This window comes from Trachemys scripta, chromosome 2, assembly GCF_013100865.1.
Source record: "Trachemys scripta elegans isolate TJP31775 chromosome 2, CAS_Tse_1.0, whole genome shotgun sequence".
Classification (NCBI taxonomy): domain Eukaryota; kingdom Metazoa; phylum Chordata; order Testudines; family Emydidae; genus Trachemys; species Trachemys scripta.
In genome coordinates, this window is record NC_048299.1 from 189,831,885 (window position 1) to 189,855,092 (window position 23,208).

At 37.9% G+C, this 23,208-nt stretch overlaps 1 protein-coding gene across 1 annotated transcript in view; it reads right to left on the reverse strand.

The window, feature by feature from the left end:
• Positions 1 to 21,203, reverse strand: part of CCDC102B (coiled-coil domain containing 102B) — a 352,649-nt gene extending 331,446 nt beyond the window's left edge. Inside the window, exon 1 of the mRNA XM_034762546.1 lies at positions 21,118 to 21,203. The gene's annotated coding sequence lies outside the window, so the exon portion shown is untranslated. The remainder of the gene's footprint in view (positions 1 to 21,117) is intronic.
• Between the last annotated feature and the right edge of the window lie 2,005 nt (positions 21,204 to 23,208).

The window sequence follows — 23,208 nt, forward strand, 5'->3', positions numbered from 1 at the left end:
CCAGGCAGAGGAGGAAGCTCTGCTGTAAAGGTAGCTGACCACTTTTTCTACATGGGCAGGCTGCAATCCACATGGAGAAACCTCTTTCTGTACATGGGAGAAAGGTCCATGGATCAGGATGTGTTACTTGAAGGAAGATATTGTTTCTGAAATTGCTAAGTATGCTGATAGTGACTCAAAACTTGTGACAGTAAAATACAAAATAAAGCAAACAGGGTGATTTTTGATGGATTAGATTTACGGAATGATCAACAGCTCCTGCATTCTCTGCAAAGAAATGTAAGTTAAGGTGATAAAATCAGGGACCACACATAAATCAGAGGGGCTACATAAGCATGGTACCAGACTGGAGCTACAGGCCAGGAAGAAGTTTCAACTGAAATGGAGGTGGAGTTAGAGGGTTAAATCTATACTGTTATCTCAATCTTAGGTTAACTGATTTCAAATACTGTTAACCTGGACGTCAGCTTTCAAACCCAACTTTATTTTTAGGCTGCAGGTTCAAATACAGCCACATCATTTGCACTATTAACTTCCTATAACAAAGCTAGGTAGCACTATTTAGCCACATCCCTATAATGGGGGTGGTTCATATCTGGAGTGTCCCAGAGGGAGCATTGGGAGGCATTGTGCCTCAGAGAATGCCTCCTGCAGCCTCCCCCCAAGTTTTGCTAAGGGGAGAGGAAGCAATTTGTCACATCCATTTAAGGGGGACAACATACACCTCCCTGTGCAGAAGATAGCTGATATGGAATATGTAGCTCTACTCCCTGCCACCCTTTCCAGCAAGTTGCTCCCACTGAGGATGGAGAACATGTTGGTACATTCCCTCAATGAAGCAGACTGCAATTCTGACTAGACCTTCTGACCACACAAGTGACAAAAGCAATTTACTCCATTTCCCCACCAATCCCCACAATTTAGTTAAAAGATCTTCAAAATCATATTTACAAATTAGGGCTGTCAAGCGATTAAAAAATTAATTGTGCAATTTAAAAATGTAATTGCGTGATTAATCATACTGTTAAACAACAGTAGAATAGTATTTAAATATTTTTGGATGTTTTCTATATTTTCAAATATATTGATTTCAGTTACAACACAGAATACAAAGTGTACAGTGCTCACTTTATATTTATTTATATTACAAATATTTGCATTGTAAAAAAAAACAAAAAAATAGTATTTTTCAATTCACCTAATACAAGTACTACAGTGCAATCTCTTTATCATGAAAGTTGAACTTACAAATGTAGAATTATGTACAAAAAAATAACAGCACTCAAAAATAAAACAATGTAAAGCTTTAGCACCTACAAGTCCACTCAGTTGTACTTCTTTTTCAGCCAATTGCTCAGACAAACAAGTTTGTTTACATTTGCAGGAGATAATTCTGCCTGCTTCTTATTTATAACGTCACCTGAAAGTCAGAACAGGCATTCGTGAAACACTGTTGTAGCCAGCATTGCAAGATATTTACATGCCAGATGCTCTAAAGATTCATATGTCCCTTCATGCTTTGGCCGCCATTCCAGAGGACATGCTTCCATGTTGATGACAGATTCTGTTCAATAACAATCCAAAGCAGTGTGGACCAACACATGTTCATTTTCATCATCTGATTCAGATGCCACCAACAAAAGCTTGATTTTCATTTTTGGTGGTTTGGAGTCTGTAGTTTCCACATTGTATTGTTGCTCTTTTAAGACTTCTGAAAACATGCTCCACATCTCGTCCCCCTCAGATTTTGGAAGGTACTTCAGAATCTTAAACCTTGGGTCGAGTGCTGTAGCTATCTTTAGAAATCTCATATCGGTACCTTCTTTGCATTTTGTCAAATCTGCAGTGAAAGTGTTCTTAAAATCAAACTATATGTGGTGGGTCATCATCCAAGACTGCCATAACACGAAATATATGGCAGAATGCAGGTAAAACAGAGCTGGAGAAATACAATTCTCCCCCAAGGAGTTCAGTCACAAATTTAATTAATGCATCATTATTTTTTTAAACGAGCATCATCGGCATGGAAGCATGTTCTCTGGAATGGTGGCCAAAGCATGAAGGGACATACGAATGTTTAGCATACCTGGTACGTAAATACCTAGCAATGCTGGCTACAACAGTGCTATGCAAACACCCATTCTCATTTTCAGGTGACAGTGTATATAAGAAGCAGGCAGCATTATCTCCCAGAAATGTAAACAAACTTGTTTGTCTTAGTGATTGGCTGAACAAGAAGTAGGACTGAGTGGACTTGTAGGCTCTAAAGTTTTACATTGTTTTGTTTTTGAGTGCAGTCATGTAACAAAAAAAAAATCTACATTTGTAAGTTGCACTTTCACTATAAAGAGATTGCACTACAGTACTTGTTTGAGGTGAATAGAAAATACTATTTATTTTATCATTTTTACAGTGCAAATATTTGAAATAAAAAATAATAATATAAAGTGGCACCATACACTTTATATTCTGTGTTGTAAATTAAAATCAAATATTTGAAAATGTAGAAAAACATCCAAAATATTTAATAAATTTCAATTGGTATTCTATTGTTTAACAGTGCGATTCAAACTATGATTAATTGCAATTTTCTTTTTTAGTTAATCCTCTGAGTTAGGGCTGTCGATTAATCGCAGTTATTACAAATGTAACCATAATGGGCTCCTTTTCTCTCTCTAAAAAACCCATCTTGTAGCCATTCTCTGTCTGCTTTAGGAAGAGGTGATCACAATTCTCTCCAGAACATACCTTGTTGCTACTTAGTTAGCAGGTTGGGTGATTCTTAAACAATTTGACACTCCTTTTCCCAGAGGATGACTGTAATACTTCTACAGCCCGGAGGCAAGACGCTACCAGGATGAGAAATTAAATACTGCCCTCTTGCATGCCAGTGCATAGCACTACTACCAGCTACGCTGTTGATAAAGCAAGCTTTAAAACATAATGTAAGTGGATGTTTAGAGCTTCAGAAATAAAGACCATCTTGTGAAAACACTGAACTGTTGTAGAAACATCGTATTGTTCTTCAACATTTTGTATATTACATCCATATTTCCTCTTTTGTACTGGATCTGTATTTCTTTCAAGTAATTTTTGTTTTCAAATCTAAGTAGATACATATTCTGATTAGCATAATAACTGTTCCCTGCAGGAAGAATATTAAGAGTAATTATGTGGCTTCATCTAAATCACATTCATGCTATAAAAGTTTAACTAACTGGACATTTTTGAGCTTTTGAAATACCACACAAGCTGGTTACATACTCAGGATCAACCAACTTGTTTCATTTTCTATATTGTATTCTCCGGAAAGTGTATCTGGTTTCTGACTAGTGAAATGTATATACCTAATATCTGAAGGAAAGTTGGCCATCAATTTTACTTGTTAGAATCAGAATTCTATCCTATGATGACAGCAGACAGCACTGAAACATTTTGGTGTTCTTTGGAATTTCACTAACACATGGAGAAAGTATTTCCCCAACTAATGTTACCTTCCTGCTTAATCCATTGTCACGGTGACGAAAAAGCAAACCGACACTACAGAGAGAATAATGCTTTTTTTTTTTTTTGGATAAGGGTAGCTAGTTCTTCATTATTTATTTTTCCAAAGCCAGTAATTTAAGTTTCCCTAGCTTTATGCTTCCATTCCAAACTTCAAAAAAAGCGTACGTGTAGGATCTCACTTCATTAACGAACAATGCACTTTAGAAAACTAAACCCATATTCCTGAGAACTGAAAGTCTCTATACTTGCTTACAGTTTAACAATTCTAATACTGTATTTATTTTGTAATATACTGTGTGCCATATCTTCTGCATGAGACCCTACTTTGAAAGGCATTTCCTCAAAAAATATCTAACCAACACTACTACTTCCTGAAAATAGATTTTGTGGTCAAAGAGGTGATTGTAAACTGTTTGTGGCAGGGACTCTGCCTTTGTGTATTTTGTGAAGTCCTGTGGTACATTTACACCGCTAATATTAGTACACAGTAATCTTTAATATGGGTATTAGAAAAAGTTTAGAGCACATTGAGTAAATACTTGCACATGGATAGAGCAAGGATGGCTATACTGATTTTGATAAAAACACAAAACTCATTTTTTGCCTCTCCTTTGAATTGCACAAAAACAGATCCTTCTCTAAGGTCCAGGAAAGCTTGGACAATATTTCCCACAATTATTGCAGGCCTAGTTACTTCTTGGCTCTAGTTGGGACAGGAATGTTGACGCTGATAAATGGTGAGAAGCAGTTCTTGGAATATGTCTGCCTAACTGAGAGCAAGAAGTAACTGGAGGAAGCATGTCCTCAAAATTCTCAGGACATGCAAGAAGCCTCAGTAAGGAGGTTCACACAGACATCTAAACTTTTGGGTACTGGCTGAACTCAAACAGAGCCTGCTGAGTATTGGTGTTTATATAACAGAAGAGTATGTGTGTGTTTTACTTTGTGAATGCCCACAGTTAAAACCCAAATTGCTCCCAGAATAAGGGAAACTTTCCTTTGAAATTAGCACCTGTGAGAGAATCTGGACTGATCTAATGTTTCTTATAAAAACAGTAAGATTTCCAGTTTCAACATGAAACCATGTAGTTCATCCACATTCTGCTTTGATTTTGTGTGTGTGCAAATTTGACACCCAAGGTAAAAATAAAATTCATGGGTGTGAATAAAAACTGTAAAACAATTTGAGTCAGAGCCAAAGCATCCATTTAACTAGTTACAAGATTTCACTGTTTAACATTCAATAAGAGTATGTTTAAAATATGTTGCCATTAGTCCATAGAGGACCTCATATATCAGTGGTTCCCAAACTGGGGTTTGTGAACCCCTGGGGGTTCACGAAATGTTACAGGGGGTTCTCAGGAAAAAATTCCCTAATGGCGAACAGAGCTGTCCCTAGGGACCTCAGGCAGCATGAGGCCAGCAGCCCGGAGCCCCTGGACTTCCCAGAGCTAAGCAGATCAAAGCAAGCCTATCTATCACACTGAGGAGATTTAAACTTCAAGACTCCTTATAAGAAAAGGAAAGGGAGGTGGATATTTTTTGCTGTTTTTAAAATGAAATAGGCAGCTACTGTTGTTTTTAAAATTATTATGAAGAACAAGTTTAAGCTTTGTTGTAACGTGTGTTGTTTGCCTGGACTGTTCAAGACCTGAATGCTTGTGTAGGAGGAACTCTTTGAGTCGATTTCTTAAATACCTTCCTGCTGTTTCACATCTGATACTCCTTGATGAAACATAGGAGCCTTGTCTTATAACAGGCTTACTCAAAGTGATACAAGCTATGAAAGTGAGATCTTGGAAGAGCGTTGCCGTTTTCATAATGTAATAAAAATACTGTAATGATAAATAATAATTAATAATAAATAGTATGTAATAAGCATGTCATAAAAACAAATTGTGTATTTCCAAGATCACTGCATTTATAATTTATACTCAGGTAAAGGAGAAAATCCCTGGAAATATTCATTTTTAGGAGGGGTTCACGAGACTTGACATTTTCGTGAAAGGGGTTCACAGGTTGTTGAAGTTTGGGAACCACTGTCATATATGAAGGTCATTCTGCCATCCTTATTCACACCATATAGTTCCTCATTCCATTTATCCATCTAGATACTTACACAGCTCTCACCACTCCAGTATCTGAGCACCTCACAATCATTTATTTTTTATCAACAAAACACTTATGAGGTAGGGAAGCTTATCCACATTTTACAGATGGGGATCTGAAGCACAGGGGTGAGTTACTGACTTATCCAATGTCACACAAAAAGTTAGCTGGGAACGGAGTCTAGGTCTGTGGAGTCCTACCCAAATTCCTGATCCATTAGACCAGTCTTCCTATCTGAAATCAGTGAGACTAATTATGGAGTAAGGGTGGAAGAATCTGAGCAAAAGTTATTTCATTTACCTTATAGCAAGGATGTAAAAACTAGAAAAGGAACTGTAGGAAGGATTTAGTTCTTGATTACATTCTGTAGAACTTTACATTGGGATGTATATAGCTCTGTTTAAATGGACATTCTAAAAACAATTATTGTTAATTAATAAGCATTGTATATTCCTCTCAGTGTGAATATAACTCCTATTACATATATAGAAATTTATACACGTGGATCAAAAGAATCTGACTTCCTTTTAAAGTCTTACATAAGGAGTCAGACTTATACAACTATTGTACCTACTATTTCATTTTTATTTTCCAGCCTCAAAAAAAAAAAAATCTAATTTAGAAGGCTCTGTTGCTCATATTTTACAATAAAACTTAAGAGCAGCCATCACGAGTATGGTAAGAACATTAAAAACCATCAGTAATTGCATGAAAGCACATGGACTCGACGACAACAAAAATCAACCCTATATTTTAAAAGAGGCAAACACATTTTATTACCTTGTAAACCTGTGTACAGCATGTGTCACACAGATCATGAGTTATTTGAGCTAAATGGGTGTATTTTTGGAGATAGGGACTATTCTCACCCTATCAACTTTTAAAACAGTCTGATTTTAAGAAATCTTCTACCAGCATCTCCTATATTATGGTGTTTGCTATTGATAGCCATCTTCTTTGGTACAGCTCCATTGATTTCAATAGTTATGTCAGTTTACACCAGCAGAGAATTTGATTCTCTCTATTGTTTTCCTGGAAGGAAGTTGAATACATCTATTTATAATGTCTTACTCCACATTTTATAAATATACATTGAAATCCTGTTCATTGATTTTTATCACACAGAAGTAATTATGCTTTAATACAATCTTTGTAGTTAACTAGTATGAAAAAATTATCTGGAGCTCCATTTTCTACCTGGCCATTAGCAAGAAGATGCATCATAGTTCTGTGGGAAGTTCAGCTGTGATGACCTTTAATCTCCATGATTAATCATATTTGAAGATAAATAAGGAATTCTATTTGATGTGTGCTCTAATTAAGAAAAAAAAACTCATCATCCAAAGAAGCCAAAAGGTTTCCCAGTATGAATCGTCATCTAAATGCTAAGAGATTTTAAACTTTAACAATACTGCCTCAGTGTAGGGGACTGGATTAGATGACTTATCGAGGTCCCTTCCTACATTTCTGATTCTATGATCTTGCGCATAGAGTCATAGGAACTGAAGAAAAAAGGGGGAGGGTTGCTGTCTGTCTAGGTTTTCCCAGGATCATCCCTTTTTGAGGTAGTGGTCCTGGGAAGTCTGTAAGGATCCTCAGTGCACACTGCCAACTATCCAGTTTTATGGGCTCATGATTATCCTGGATGCCCAGTTTTGTGTACCTCAGAGGTGGAAACCCTAAGCAGGGGACCTATGCCAAAACGGATATTTCTAGGAAGCTGTCAGTTGGATCATAGGTTACCTTCTGCTGGTGCGCTGAGTAACCTAACAGACACCTGGTATTGGCATGGTAGCATTGTCAGCTTTGGCCAATAGCATGGATTTAAGATCCAGATCAGATCTTGGGCTCACATATTGATTTTGGACACCACAGAAAGGGAAAGAGGGATAACAGTACTGTGAGAAATCTATTTATAAAACCCTGCTGCCAATTCAAGTGGATGTTAAAGATCTTACGGCACTTTTTGAAAAAAAGCAGGATATTTTCCTAGTCTCCAGGAAAGCACTTCATTTCTAAATCAAGCAAGACCTACATGTCCAAGGATGCCCAGTCAGTATTGTTGAGGACCTAAACACTCATTCATTTTCCCTATATAGTCTCTACACGACTACTGTCTTTCCTACCTCCAGTTATTACATCCAGAAAGAAAAGAAGGGAAAAAAAAGCAGAAACTATACAATTCAGACTTTAAATAAATGCAGAATATATTCCCCAGTCCTGAACTATTTTAATAATTGTTTTAAATTTAGCTAATTACAATGTGCTAGATTTATCGAGTATGTTATCTATAAAATATACTCTGCAGCCAGATACACAGCTAGTATTTCCAATAAAAGAATAAGACTAACCAACTCTTTCCCTCCAATTACTTTTTTGATTATCACTTGGACTACACTGTACACAGGTTAGAATTGTTGACTATTGGTCCACCTCTTGTACAACATGCATTTGCTTGGACTTCAAACTTTGGTTAAGATCTTCCAAAATTTTCATTTTATGCAAGCCAATATTTATGCTGATGTCTTTGAAATGCGAGCCATTATATTCGAAGTCTTGAGACTGAATGTGGATAATTTACATATATTGTCATTTACAGCCCATAATTTCAGAAGTGCAGCAGGTTAATATAAATTTACAATAGAATGATGGCTTGTCAAAACATTTCACTTGATTGCAAAACCTTCACAGCACCACCACTATAACATATATAGGCTGGAGCCCAGTGGTACTTCACTCTGGTCTGCGAGTCACTGAAATTGACAAATTAAGTTGCATAACAGGATAACTAGCAAGAAAATCATTCCCAGCTGTGTGACTAACAAGACTTCAAGAAGAATTAGGTATTGAGCAGGAGCCAAGGCAGTCTTGTTCCACTTCAGCCGCCATCTGTGGCTTGAGACCCAAAAAGAGTTGACTAGTTGGCTCTTTCCAAGCCTCTTATTGACTCTCATTCTTTATCAGGGTATCATTAACAGAAGCCAGATGCAAAGCTGGCTCCTTGGGTCCATTAAGATAACCTAGATCTATGATCAATTAATAGGTTCACCCTGAAAAAGTGTTTCATTTTATTAGAAGGCCAGTATAATCCTGTGGATTAACCACAGACCTAATAGAAAGAATCTTCCAGGTTCTAGTACTAGCTCTCTGACTGTCATTTAACCTCTGCTTCAGGCATCCTATTTGTAAAATGGTCTTCACTGGGGTATTGGCAGGTTTAATAGTTCACTACTTGGAAGATGAAAAGTGCTACTTATTACTGATGTATCATATAGTTAAGCCTATATCGGTGCATGCTGCTTGAGAAGACATTTCTACTATTACAGTTAATTAGATCATCAAAAGTCTCATGATTTTTAGAAGGCTCCTACTATCATGATACTGTCTTATCATCTGACACTGTGCTCTGGCATACATAAATAATTCATCTCCTCTTTGAATTTTGCTCAATATTCATTGGATAGAAAACTATACAATGTCTAATACAATTTCCAAATTCTTTTAAACCAGATAGCATATTCTCTACCCTAATCCTCATATCCCTACCAGCATCTCAAAAGACTAATAACAATGGGTAATTATTTTTCCTTCTTGAAAGCTTCTGCCTCACCAAGACGATAAACATGAAATGGTTGGATGATTTATTATGAATGAGTATGAGTTTAACAGCACACTATTCTACTGCCAACAGATACATCAGAAGGGGGGACGCTGACTTTTTATTTGTGAGTTATTAATCCTGGGGAGGAACAGCGTCTGAAAACTTTAATATTAGGATGTGCTTATCCCATTTGTATTCCTACTGATATTTCTAATTTTACTATTTAGTTAGATGTATAGCCTTGGATGGGGTATGTTTCCAGAGTTGGATTTGGAGGACCCCCCATCTTGACAGTGACTGACTGGTCTCTCAGCGTGGTAGAACTTCTTCTTTCCAGAGGACTCTACGTTAATTTAGTTCAAGTGAACAGGCATTTCCAACAGATAGTTCAAACTTCTTTTTATTATCTTTCACCAGACCTTATGAGAGAGAGACGGTTTTGAAACCTGGGTTACTAAATAGTAAAGACCAGATTTGTCATTTACACTACAGCTCCTTTACATCACCCTGATTGTGCAAAGGAGCCTTGAAATGCATATAAATGTAATTTGGTTTGTAAATGAGAATTAAGCTTTATAGGTTTTCTTGGCTAACAGATGGTGGTGTCAGTTCTCATGATTTTATCACAAGTTTCTCAATATTAAGTGTTTTTCTTGAAGCCCTAGCTCAGGGAATCAGGTGAGTCTCCGATAGTCTCAGTTTACAGTACAAAAAGTTTAGCTCTCCTGGTTGCTGAGAAACAAAAACAAACCACTAACCAAGAAAAAAAAAATCAAAATGTGATCCCTGAAGGATCAAAACAGACAGCAAATAAAGAGAACATGAGATGTATGTGTTTGGGATTTTTTTAAAATCTCATGATTTTTAAGCCAATTACATTATTTTGGGGCTTGACTCATGATTTTTGATCACTTGGAGCTGGCAATATTGGTTAGAGCAGGGGACTGAGTCAGCACATTTGCTCCTAGACCTGCTTCTTTCCTTGGCTCAGTCTGTGACTGTGGCCAGTTGTTTGCAAACATGGTGTCAGAGTTTCTGCTTCTATGAGTTTTGCTGCTCCAAATGATCCTAGAGACCACCTAGCTAAGCATAGCCAGAGCCCATTGTACTCTGGCACTCATCCTTTCCCATACTGATTTACCCCCTATGCTAGAGGGCATGAAGCCCGTGGCATAGCAGCTACATAAACACATACTGGGGAATCCTCTAAGCCATGCAAATCCCCAGAGGAAGGAAACACTGAGGCTTTGTCTCCTTTGCATGGCAGACATTTTTCAAAATTGCCCCATATTTTCAAAAGTGGCCATTGTTTTGGAGTATTTTTGGCCTCATGGTGTGGGCCCCCAAAGGTTTATGAGAGAGGAGCATAAAGTCCATAGCATAAGAAATAATAAAGCAAATAATACCACCTAGCTCTTATATAATGCTTTTCAGGAGTAGATCTCAGAGTACTTTACAAAGGATCTCCATTTTACTGATGGGGAAACTGAGGCACGGGGTAGTGCCGTGACGTGCCCAAGGTCATCGAGAAGGCTACTGGCAGAACTGGGAACAGAATCCAAGTTTCCCATGTCAAAGTCCCCTGCTCTATCCACTAGGCCACATGGCTGGCTGCAGTCATAATGCCATTATGATTTGAAAGGACAGAGAAATGTAATCCAATCCTGAAAAAAATCCCTTTACTAATTAAGAGAACCAGATGTAACAGTATGTCCTTCTATAAAAAAAAAAGAATGAGCTTTTTACTCTAGATTGTCTTTTCAGTCATGGACTACATTACAGAGAGGAGTTTGTCCCTAATATTTTACTCTCAAATGCAGGGGAACAGGATAATAATTGTAGTTACATTCAGGAAACTTGAAAATTGAAGTACACATTATTTCTCTAGCACTATATAGTCCATAAATTCAAGTGTTTTTTTTTCTTTTGCATAGTAACAAACTATGACATTAACTAGAAATGCAAAATGTTACATTCCTATAATATTTTGTATGCTTTGTGTATCTAATTATTTAATCAATTTAATAAACTAGGATTTCATAACATTTGAGATCACTCTATTCATTGAAGGAAGAGTACACTCTCATTGCAAGGATTTTTGGTTTGTGGGTTTTTGGGGGAGGCAGATGCAAACTTCATTAATTTTATTCTCACACAAAATTTCAATGAAACCAGCATCTACCTCTGCAACTGAGGCTGATATCATTTCAGTAATGTGTAAGGCAGCTTTAGTTATTTAGCATGACATTCCTTCTTTTCCTGAATGTTGCTTAATAGGATTATCTGGAAGTCAACTTTATATATGATATTTTCAATTCACACCACATACCCAGTACCTCTATTTAAAAAAATATACATATGTTCATTTGTCTTCTCAAATACAATAATGTTAATTCACTCTGATACTAAGCAGTGAAGGTCCCACTCCTACAAGTTGCTAAGTGCCTCCTGGGGATGTAAGAAGCAGGAAGCAGCCAGCAGTCAGCTGCACCAGCTGAGCAGAGGAACTTGCCCCCTTGCCCACAGGTGACCAAAGGAGGGGGTGAGGGGTATTTATACCCAGGGCTGTGCTGAGACAGCTCTCTTACCTGGATAAAGTGAGCAGAACCCACACTTCCATTGATGGAAGCAGTTAAAATATAGGTTTCTTCACGATCCACTGTGAGCACTACACTAGTTGCTCCTTTCTCCTGGGATTGAGAAGGAATGTTTTTCCCCTCACCACCAGATTGGCCAAGGTCAGCTGGGTTTTTTTTTGCCTTCCCCACAGAGGATTAGGGGCTTGGTGGGGAAAATGTTGAACTCATTAAGTAAGCTTGTGACTGATGGGCAGTGCTGGTACTCCATATAGAGTGGATATGGTGACCAGATAGAATGGATTGGGAAAAGCTTGAAAGGAGCATTCGGCGTTCCCTACAGTGGGGTGTCAGCCCCCCACTCCTATATAGCCATAACCCTCATGTGATGGGCAGGGCTGCCCATGGCGGGGTCGGGGGCAAGTAGGGCAATTTGCCCCGGGCCCCACAGGGGCCTCCACGAGAATATATTATTCTATAGTATTGCAACTTTTTTGTATGGAAGGGGGCCCCAAAATTGCTTTGCCCCAGGCCCCCTGAATCCTCTGGGAAGCCCTGATGAAGGGGGCATGGCAGTGGGCTGATTGGGACCAGGATGTGTAAGGGGAAGGGCTGACGGGTATGTGGAAAGGATTATGGAATTACCTGCACTGTAAAATGTTATCTGCCAGGCACTCCCAGATATTTAAAAATAAAGTTGTGGACTAATTAGAACTACATCCAGTATCTTCTGCCTTTCTTCCAGCATATGCTGACAATGCCACTAGGTTCCCATCTGCATCTTTGGACACTTAAATACCTTCGTAGATCTGGCCTATAGAGCCTACAGTTCTAATGCAGGAGAATAAAGGATGTTTTGAGATTCATTCTCTTAATGATGATTTACACAGATAACTCACCTTAATTACAACAAAAATCATAGGAATGCCTTAAAGTATATACAGCACTCATAAGAGTAAAGAGGACCAAAGCACAGAATGTGTTAATACTCAACTAGCAGAACAGCCTTAAGAACGGCCATACCGGGTCAGATCAGTGGTCCTGTCTTCCGACAGTGGCCAATGCCAAGAGTTTTAGGGGGAATGAACAGAACAGGTAATCATCAACTGATCCATCCCCGGTTGTCCACTCACAGCTTCTGGCAACCAGAGGCTAAGGACACTCAGAGCATGGTTTTGCATCCCTGACCATCCTGGCTAATAGCCATTGATGGACCTATCCTACATGAATTTATCTAGTTCTTTTTTGAATGCTGTTATAGTTTTGGCCTTCACAACATCCTCTGGCAAAAAGCTCTACAAGTTGACTGTGTGTTGTGTGAAGTACTTCCTTTTGTTTGTTTTAAACCTGCTGCCTATTAATTTCATTGGGTGTCCCCTAGTTCTTGTGTTATGAGAAAAAGTGAACAATATTTCCTTATTCACTTTCTCCACATCAGTTAATATTTTATAGACCTCTATCATATCCCCCCTTAGTCATCCCTTTTCCAAGCTGAAAAGTCCCAGTTTTTTTAATCTCCTCAGCAAATCCACAGAAGATGCGCGAGTATCTTATTTCACAAAGAATAAACAGTAAGACTGAATTCCTGTAAAAAGATTCCAAGGAAATTTAGGACAAGTATTTCAGACTCATAAGGGAGAAAAACCATAGGTAAGTGAAAGCAATGAATAGAAAGCTCAGAGAAGAGGTCAGCTCCTTGTTACTAAAATTAACTTAAATTCTGACATCATCTGAAATTTAGAAGAATTTGCAAACCCATAAGAATTAAACAAACATCTGGCAAGCCACAGAAGTTTGAGGATTTGCCATGATACCCTGTTAATGTGTGGTTTTCTCTTCCCCTCTCCTGCCCCACCCATTGTTCTAATTAAGTCTAAAAACCCCCTGGCTTCAGTTGCAGTTAAGAATGCTCAGTACCACACAGGAGGTACTCAGCACTTCATTGGGGGTCTACTCCTGCTCCTATTGAACTCCAAAAAGATAAAGGATGGGATACGGAACATATCCACAATGTTAATAGGGAGAAACTAACTTGAAGAGTGAAGGCCAGATTCTGCTACCCTTCCTTCCACTCAGTAGCACCTTACTCAGGAACCAGGCCTATTGGAATCAATAGGACTATCTCTGAAATAAGGTGCCACTACATGTGACTAACGGTGGCAGAATCTGTCTTAATTCAAGACACCCCTATGAACAGTAGTTAGTTTTATATCTTATTAGCTGCACAAGCCATTTCAAGATTTGTAAAGCAACAGTGTTATGATAAAATGATTAAAAGAAATCCTTATCAGTGATGAAACTGGCATCTCATTATCTGAACCAAAATGAATACTAGGTTTCCATTCCACCATTCATGCTTTTTACATTCATTCAATGCACTCTTTGCATTCATTCAATAGGAACAGTGAATCAAACCGGTTAATTTCACTTTCATTCACTGTCATTTTTCTGATTCTCTTTTCCTAACCCAATACTGTTTGTTTTCAGCACCAAAAGGATTTTTATATTTTAAAGAGGGATTTCACTGAAATGTTTGTAAAATCATGAGAACAGTTCTGTTCTTAAGTTTTAACTTTTAAAATGTTGGGCCTGGAACTATTTGGCTGGATGTCTTCATAATATGTAATAGCTGAAAGTAAATAATCTTAAAGAAACTGTCTCTTGTTATTTTGGTAATCATCTGATTTATCTATCCAAAACGTGACCTACTTTCAGCAGCTATTACATATTATTTAGAAAAAAAATTAATCCTAGATCTCAATTCCACTAATGGATGATATTGTCTCAGAACAGAGTATAGTGTCCTTATTATTTATTAGGACAACACAAATACTTTCTTCCAAAACATAACATGGAACGTTTACTCAAAAATAAGCTATTCCCCCTTCCCCACATATAGAAAAGTAGAAATGCTGCTATAGCTCTTACCTGCTTGAGATCAGAATCTGTTCCATTTGGCGTGCAAATCTACTGTGCCTTCTCTTTATCAATCTAGGAGCTTAGGTGATCTTTGTCACTGTAATTACCAAACACTGCTCAGATATTAAAATAATAATTAAAAATATATGGAAATATACCTATCTCATAGAACTGAAAGGGACTCTGAAAGGTCACCGAGTCCAGCCTGCTGCCTTCACTAGCAGGACCAAGTACTGATTTTGCCCCAGATCCCTAAGTGGCCCCCTCAGGGATTGAACTCATAACCTTGGATTTAGCAAGCCAATGCTCAAACCACTGAGCTATCCCTCCCCACAATAAAAACAGAAAGATTTTTTTCCCCTTCCTGACCTGTCAGAGAAATAAAAAAGCATACACATTTATCAAATTATTTATTGGTTTGCTTGTTCATGTTTGTGAGCCAGAGTCTCTACTGCTTTTCACCTTATGTAGTCATTTTCCCTCATGCAAAGTGAATGTAAAAGTGTTGCTGTAATACAGTGGCTTCCACTCAAGCCCCCTCTTCTGGGAATAGATCACCATGTGGCATTCTGCCTCTGCTTTGCCCCTCCTCACTGGGCACCAAAAATCTACCTCACTCTCCCTTTCTATTAGAGGCCAATAGAAATGCCTGCATTCTCCACCATATGTGATACAGCAGGGCTTCTCGTCATCTTAACAAGCACTCACTGCCATGCCCAATCTCCTTTAAAGTAAGTTGTTGTCCAAACATAACATAAAAACATAAAAGAGAGAAAAGAAAAAAAAAACAAAAAAACAGTTCCTCAGCTCACCCTTTGTCCTTGGGTTTTGTAATCTCCCATCCCAGAGCTCTCTGGTAAGACTGCTTCTTCCAGGTTCCCATTCCCAGCCAGCTTCCCTTCTCAGCCAGCTCTCATCCAATCAGCTCTGTTCCCACTTCTGGAACCCTGGCCCCAGTGTTACCTCCCCATGCATCTGGCTCCTTGTTCCAGGGACCCACCACCAGATTAGCTTCGCTCCTCTGTGGTTCCTCTCCCCAGGTACATCCTGCTCCAATCACTCTTTTTCCTACGCTCTGACAAGCCTTTATAGTCTCACGTGTAGCACTCTCCCTGTTAATTGGTTCAATTGGGGCCACCTGCTCTGTAACAGGGAAGCTGGGCTTAATCCAGTCACAGTGACCAACTGTCCTCTGACAGTTGCCAATCAGAATGGTAGCATTTTACCCCTCCCCTGTTTGCACAGGTGTAAATCCTGCATCACAATGTGCAAGGCAGTAGAGAATCAGGCCCTCTGTGTGAGAGAGAACAAATTAATTAGCAGTTAATTTGGAAAAAAAAAGTTCTAAAGATGAGGTCCATAGTAATTTTTAACTATTGCAGGGTTGAGAACAAAATTCAGGTGTAAAGAAAATAGCTTTTAAACATGTCTTCTCCTTCCCTCAGGAGTTTCTGTAACATTAATCACCATAGCATTTTGAAGATAGTTCTTAGTGTACCTGACATGACACCCACTCTAGGCCTCACCCATGATACTTAATGCTGACAGACCAGCATCTTATACCAAATCAAAATTCATTAAAGATTTTTTTAGAGTGTTCTTCAGAGATTACCTGTAGTTTCACATAACTAGCTAGATGATTAGAACATAAAGAACGTACCAGAAAGTACAGTATATGCAAGACACTTTGAGTTACAGAGTGCTCAGAATGCTACAGGTCATTCAGAAACAGATGGTGAAACATCTAATAGAAAATGTGAACCCCCCCAGCTCCACCAAGCCTTTCTTTGAACACAATTCTTCCACAAATCAAAAGCAGACTATACATACATACTGACATATTTCATGTTCCGCAGTAACCACGCGTCTTTAATCCTGCACTAAGGAGTTCTTCAGTCTCCTTCTGCAATCAAAATGTTACCAATGATGTCAATTCTCAGCCTCATCAAAACCTCCCTTTCTACTATCTTCGTATGACACAGAGACAAGTTACACAGTGGAAAAGCAGATATATCGAACACTAAAAGAATGTGTGACACTATCAAGTATAAGGGGAAATGATTTTATTACAAACAGAAAAAAATATGTATACAGCTGTTTAACCCTAAGTTATTCTTTTCTTACTGTGTGCTACCCAGAAGAAAGTCACTAAGGGCTAAAACTTGTTCCCAGCCCCCAGCCTGAATAAATAGCCTGCACACTAATATCAAGGGTCTGATGCAACAAAACATATACTCTACAGCCAGTAGTATAGCCTTAAGAAAATAGCAGATAAGCAAGTATAGTGATCTTTTTACAGTGTAACTAAATGATGAATATACTTAATCATAGCTCTCTTGGCTCCCCCTATAAACCTTCTCCTGCAATGGGATGCAAGGATCCCCAGCAGTGCTATACTCCATCATACGTAGGTTTGGTGTGAATAGGTTTGGAGTGAAAAAGAAGGTTCTGAATGTATTGGAAGGGCAGGAAATGTAGAGTGGCCCTCTCCACATTTCCTATCCTTTCAATACATTCAGAACCTTACTTTTTCATGTGAAGAAGAGAATGGGTTTTGTTCCCAGTGGCATTTGGGCTATTTTGTCATTCCTCTTTAGGGCCACATTAAAGACCCTTTAGTCATTCTTACTCATGCAGTTGTCCTATGGAAAGTCCTTTTCTCCAACAATACCATTTACAAAGGTTATGGGAAAAGCTTCCAAGTCAACTGAAAATACAATAAAAACAAACAACAAGGGTTGTCAGAGTTACTAGGGTTAAACCAGGATGAATTTGGCACAATTGCCCCTTTTCACCTTTTATTTACACCAATCTTGGTCAGGACTCCTTTACTGAAGTCAGTGAAGTTCTGGGAGATCCAGTTGGATGTATGGAATTTATGGATCACTTATAGGTAGCAGTGTTATGTTTTTGGTGTATCAGATTAATCCTGAAACATGTAAGTCCAACCTGGCATGGGGAATGTATTGAGTGTAATAAGCATTTTAAAAGCTCTGTATGTTCAAGATGATTTTTCAAGTTTAGGAAGGTTTGTTTGTTTCTGCAAAAAAGTGAATACAATTACATGTTATATTATGCATCCAGAGAAGGCTGGCACATAATATTACATTACATGTATTTTTAAAGATATCTTATTTTGTTAAGAATAAGTTTGTTAACAACAAACTAACAGACAGGGTGTACTACTTACCCTGTGTCTTTTTTGCAACGTAGAGGTAGCTGCAAACAGTTGCTGCCTATATTTGGAAGCTTAGTTTGAACATTTACCTTGAACCTGTGGTCTTTTGGGAAAATGCAGCTTAGTAACTGAGTAGCTTTGTTACAAGCATATTGTTTAATTGTCTGAATGAAAATGTATTTCAGGATTATTTTAGTGTAGAATTTGTTTTTATTAAAGCACAATGATGAGTTACTTGCTCTTCTCACACACATGAGTTATTTGGAAAAAAAATGTTGGAAGGTAAGATTTCAATTATTTTGGTTGAGGCATCACAAGGCTGAGATGAGCATCCTCTGAAGCTTTTAATAGTTCTAGTGGACAAAACATGGGAAGTCTATGTTTAGTAGAGAAAGACTTGGTGTAATGTGTATTCAGTAAAGGGGAAGTTGGAAATTGGGGGAAGGAAAAAGTAGTACAAAGAAGACCACATGAACAGCAAAATAAGAATGGGGGCATAGAACTTTGAGAAAATTAATTTACAGTTAGTAACAAAGAAAGTGGAAACTGAAACCATCTAAAATATATTATGGAATCATTCATATATATGAATCCTTCTTTGGAAAAAAATCTACCTGCTTCCATGACTGCTTGAATTTTGATGGACTCTGATTGTGCTCTGTTATACAATATTTCGAACTCCCCCTCCATGCCGCTCTTTTCCCCCCTACTTTACCAGAGTATAGCGTTTCAGATAAATATAACAAGTGCAATTAATATTCCTATCACTTATGAGATTATCATCATGGGATTATCCAAAAATTGCAGTACATGTACCACTGGTGAAATGAATTGGTGGAACATCAAGCTCATCTATCAACAATTTTTTAAGAAGGTGGCGTATGAATCAAATCAGAGTTTGCAAGCCGCTGCTCTAGAGCAAGGGTACATATCAAGTAGCCTTAATTTAACCCTCGAATATGCAGGCTTGCACGCCGTTGAACCATGCTGTATAACCAACTGTGGTAGAAATTTTGTCTAGATGTAATCAGGGCAGTGCTAATAAGGGAAGGGCCACAGCCAGGTGGCTTGTTCAGACTTTTGATGACACTTGACAATATGACCTTCCTTAGCAGGACAGCCAGCAGAGGATAGCAGGGCACCACTGGTGTGAAAGTGGGTGTGAATTCAGTCCAATATATTCCCAAATTGCAGTATGCACATTAGAGGGAATTATGCCATGTACACATGATTTACAAAGAAAAGAAAGTCATAAGAAGTGCAGAAAACTGAGGATTTGGGGCAGACTTGTTTTTGCCAAGAAGACTGAATGTGAGCATTTATAAATTGTTCTAATCTGCCAGCTTTTTCATTTAGTATTAGCAATCAGTAAGTGATCTGACATAGATTTAGGGCAAATGGAAATGGATGAAAAGCAATATTTAAAAGGAGGACAATACATAGTTGGGTTGCTCCAACAGATTATTAGGCAACTCAAAACTGACATTATTGGACATGCACCACATTACACTAGGATATTTTTCACAGAAAGTAGTTGTCATTAAGAAGTCAGCATTTTCCAGCAGTAACCTTACAATAATATGTATGCCTCCTTCCGTTTAGGAGAGGAGATCACTAAGGCAATATACTCATTATGACCATTGGGCAGCAAAACTCTTTAGGGCAGGGAACATCTCTTCTATGATTCATGAAGTGCTACATATACTTGTGGAGCTAAATAATTATTAGTAAGATTAGTAAATAAATATTAATAAATTAATCAATCTACTCAAATTAATCAAAGACTCTGAAGCCCATCTATTGAGGTAAATGGCAGTAGATTAACTGTTTTCAACATCAACTGGATTAGGGTCCCTAATTTTTTTAATAAAATAAAAAAGGTAATATGCAGGTGATCTGTAAAAGAAATAATTTACGAGCACTGGATTGAGTTAAAGACAGGCAGAAAAATAGATAGGTAATAGGCTTGATACATCATTCTTTGCACTCCCTGAACTCCCATTGAATTTGTTGGAAGGTTTGAGTATGTAAAGAGCATATAACAGGTCCCATTCATAATACTTAACATTTATATAGTGCTTTATATCTTCACTGCAGTAAACAAACAATTGCAATAGCAGTGTTCAAAAATACAAAGTATTCCCAGTGTAAGTTACACTAGAGCAAAAAAAAGTTAGCTGCTTTATATCAACACTGATGATTGTGGGGAACAAACTAACATGGTGGTGATGAAAACAGTGAGAATGAAAAGATAAAAACCCAAGTACTCTTGTTGTATCTAACAGATAGGCAGTTAGAACAGTCTGCTATATACATTTATTAAATGTATTATTATGCATTTATTAAATTGCTCTGCATTACTTTAGGAATTTGCCCCTCAGGTCCTCCCCGGTGACAGGACATCCACACATTCACTTTCCATCTGGGATTCTACTATTTCAAATAATGGACAAACTGAATATTTTTGTCCATTGCCAACATATCACATTACAATAGTTCTCTGCTTTGTTACACCACACTTTAAAAATACAAACAAACAAAAACTGCACTGCATTTTAGCCCCTATTGTTGTTTTGATAGTTTTCAGAAGGAAATTAAAATCACAAATCTATCACTAGTTGCACATTTTAAATCAGAAGCATTCCTTCTGATTACACAACTTCCTGCTAAGCGCAACAGAAATTTAGTGTGAGCAGCAAACTCAAACAATACTATTCCCCTGAGACTAAAATTTCTACAGTATTGAGTGAGGTTTAGAAAATGACCCAAACAGTACCAACTTTTCCTACTGTTGTTTTGAATTTATACATACAGAAACAATATAATCCTTCAACATGCCATATTTATAGTAACTCATTCCGATTTTTTAATTACTAATAAAGATAGATAGTTTAACACACTTGTGCTGTGCAAATTTATATTTTAAAATCTTATCTGGTTATGTTAAATAAGCATATTTGTATACATACAGCAAAACTAGGTATGTTTAATATGATGCAAAGATAAAAATAACCCAGTAGTGGTGAAACGGAAAGTAAAAGGAAGATAGTTAAGCACAATTTAATCACACACTCAAAATACTCTCCTTTTTCAGATCTAAGTACTTCTGCTGTGTATCTTATCTCTTTCCACCCCCAGCTCCCTGTGTGAGAACTACACACACACTGTCCCACAGAAAGATATAAAAATTAAAACAGTAAAACCACAAGACTATTAAACTCCCTTACCCTCTGGGCTCGCTGGGCTGCTCTTGCTGCTCAGTGCTACAGACACATGTGTAAACAGAATTTCCTGCATCCTTTTCTGATCTGCACAGTACTGGGGTCTCCGCCAACAGGATTATTTCCAGCATTAAGGCCACTCCATACTAACTTGAAAAAGATTCCAATTGGTCAGGCTGTATCAAAACCAATACTACAACTTTTTAATATAAATCAGTGACCCTCAAATATATATATAAATACTTGACTTATTGTCATCAACTAAACACTTTTCTCAGTATTTCTTATGTCCTTTCTGAACTGCATATTCTGACCTGATTCTGCAAAGATTTATGCACGTGCTTAATTTTATGCACTATTGACTTCACAGTGCACAAGTCTTTTCAGGATTGTGTTCTATGAATGAAACCCTGCCACTTCTGTGGGGGGGGGCACATTTTGGGTGCTACTGTAATATACATAATACCGATTAACAAAAAGTCCTGTGCTACCTTAAATTATTAGAGATGTGAGAAACTAAATCTATTGTGAAGCTCACAAGGTGTGAGCAAACTAACAAAAATAAAAATACAGACCCTGAAAGAAAAGGGTCATTTCTTTAGCACTGAATATCTTTTACACCAGAAACACAACAAATTGCTGGTGCAATAAAGAAATAAATGTTTCTTCAGTGGAATATAAAAGAACGCAGTTTTGTAATATTGGTGTTACACATGTAAAACAAGATTGTAACATGTCAGCTACTGCCTATAATAGGCAGAAGCGCTGCATGCCACCATTGTGGGACCTCCTAGAATCATTGGGTCAGATGCCCTCTACTGATGTCACTGAAATCAGTGGTGCTCTGACAAATTACACCATCTAAAGATCTGGCCCATTGAGTCTACTTCAGTCATTATGCCTCTATACAGGAGTGTAACCCAGAGCAATCCCCTTTTGAAAAGGTGCATCCTGTTGATATCTAACAATTGCAACTCCTCCCCAAAACATTCCCCCTTTCCTCTCCCCACCTGTTTTGGACACATTGATTTCAATAGGAGAGCTACATCCAGAACAGAACACAGCCAAGCTTTCAGACTTGTGATTTTTGGGTACACCCTCTAGAAACACCTCAAAGAAACCTGATCTTCAGAAGGCAGCCGCTTGGCACTTTCTGAATATTAGTTCCCATCAAGGTGTCTCAAGTTGGGCACTCCAAAGAATTAAGGAACTCCAAAAATCACTAGTAACTTTTGAAAACATTTGCCAGGAGAAATGATATACTACCAGTTTTTATGCATAGAAAAATCTGGCAAATCACATAATTTTAGTGGTGTGTCCATCCCCGTCCCCTCCCCCGCCTCCCAGGACTTGCCTAGAGTTCAGATCTTAATAGTTAAGGAAATCAAATCTCTTTTTTTAAACATATAAATCACATCACATTATGTTTCTTTATACACTATATTGCATCCCCTGGAGAATATTCAGAGTTCTGGTTTACAGTAAAGAAAAGCTAAGCTAATCACATACCTCTGTCAGATGAAAACATACTCGGAGACAGGATTTTTCTTAATTCTGCTGCTACTTCTTACACCCTCTCAGCTCCCTCCAGTCACCACAAACACCCATCTCCCCTCTCCCCCGCCCCCAGCCTTCACTCTGTACACTGCCAATTTCCACTATTTAACATTAATTTGTTTGTAAAAATCTGAAGGTATGTACAGCGCATTAAGCACACTACATGGTATTTCCTTGCTTCTGTTGTAACTCCTCATCTTCCATGCCATCACTCCTGCTATCCCGCACCCACAGCACACACACATACACTTCTTATCCAGCCAAAAAAATTATAGATTTTCCCTCCACACCTTGTTTACCAAGAGCCCGATCTCACAGACCTTACTCAGGCAGAATTCCTATTGATTTTTACAGAAATTCAATATACCGTATTACCTTTATTCAAGAAAAAGATAACAGATAACTTGATCACCAGTTATAAATACCTACATGAGGAGAAGATTACTGATATTTGGGGGCTTTTTAATCTCACAAACAAAGACATATCAAGATCTCATGGCTGGAATTAGAAGCTGGACAAATTCAGACTAGAAATAAGGT